The sequence below is a fragment of the Arachis ipaensis genome, chromosome B6 (genome assembly GCF_059453495.1).
Source record: "Arachis ipaensis isolate K30076 ecotype BB chromosome B6, ASM5945349v1, whole genome shotgun sequence".
Taxonomy (NCBI): Eukaryota; Viridiplantae; Streptophyta; class Magnoliopsida; order Fabales; family Fabaceae; genus Arachis; species Arachis ipaensis.
Genome location: NC_142441.1, coordinates 24,361,423 through 24,362,894, shown reverse-complemented (window position 1 = coordinate 24,362,894; position 1,472 = coordinate 24,361,423). Strand labels below are relative to the sequence as shown.

At 52.9% G+C, this 1,472-nt stretch overlaps 1 pseudogene; it reads left to right on the top strand.

Annotated features, from left to right (window-relative positions):
• The first annotated feature begins 299 nt into the window (after positions 1–299).
• Positions 300–1,192, top strand: LOC148554905 (uncharacterized; annotated as a pseudogene).
• Positions 1,193–1,472: the final 280 nt, after the last annotated feature.

Sequence of the window (1,472 nt, the reverse complement as noted above, 5' to 3'; positions counted from 1 at the left end):
GAGTGTGACGTCACTGATATATTTTGCGGTGGTTGAGTGGCATCAGGTTGATAGGGTGTTACCGCAGTTCGGCGGCGTACAGGCCTGCCCACATCCCACCCTGAACATCGACTTCTTGATGTCGAAGGACGGGAGAGGAGGTGATCGTTGGTTCCCGTCCCACTTGCAGCACTGGCATCTTCACTGGGAGACACGTGCGGATCAACGTTCTACGGTTCGACGTTGTTGCCGACCCGGGACCCTCACATGACTTCTTGGACTGGTGGCGTCAGCACGGAAAGAGGTTCTTGTCACCTTAGATGTACTTGGGGGATCCGAGAGCCATTCCTATTCCGGTTGAGGCGACGCAGAGGGGTGCCGGCCGAGTACCTGATATGGACCGAGTGGACGACGTTCCTGATAGGCGTCGAGTTAAGAGGAGAGCTTGAGTCGGGACACGATGGAGCCAGCGTGAGTGGAAGTGGCTGGACCAGGCTATGGAGGAGGGTGACGAGGCAGGTAGGGGCGGTGGTCGACGACGAGGGCGTGGAGGCAGACGAAGAGTGCCTGCTGCGAGGCAGGATCACGATGATCGTGGTGAGGATGCCGCTGGAGGAGGGGCTGCAGTGGGGGTGTTGGTCCCGATCATGGCAGGCATAGTGGAGAGTGGTATGGGTCCGGTATGGGAGATCCTTCTGCCCATAATGACGCTGGACTTGGAGAGGGGCCGCTCGGAGATTACTTCGTTGGTGTTTCCAGTGACGACCAGACACTTCAGGAGAGTACGCCATGGGTCAGTCCGGGATCCATGTTTTCAGACTTTCTTGCCGGTGATGGTCTTGATGCGGATTTTGGTGGATCACACTTCCTAGATGAGATCAGTACCATCATGCAGGAGGATGAGGCTGCCCGTCGACGGGGTCAGACGACGGGGACACAGGCACCGTTAGCTGTCGATCTGAATGAGCCTCCCTCCGTGGCTCCTGTTGACTATTTCGCCTTGGGTGGTACCCCACCATCCGCACATACTGTGGGGTCACATTCAGTTGCCAGGCCATCTTCATCTCGACCTTTACATGTCCAGCCTAGGACACCTGCACAGCCACCCCTGGAGGACGAGGAGGATGAGATCGAGGATGAGGAGCCGCTTATCCGGAGAGGTCAGAGGATACGGGTTCCACGTCGGTGCTTCACGGGGTCGTAGCTATTTTGATGATTTGTGTATCGTGTTGCATGTTATTTCATGATCAGTGTTGTGTGTAACCTATTTTCGTTTATGTATTTCGTTATCAGTGTTGTTTCGTAGCCACCTTTAGTTTATCTGTTGATGTATGTGTGCGGTTTCTTATTGCGTTATCGTCTATCAGTCAGTATGAAAACATGTGTACTTAGCTTATTTAACCTATTTCCATAACTTAGTTAGCATGTTTCATTTAATTTGAAAGTTTATGTTATTGCCTTAACTATAGGCTGACCAAGTGATATTTCATGTC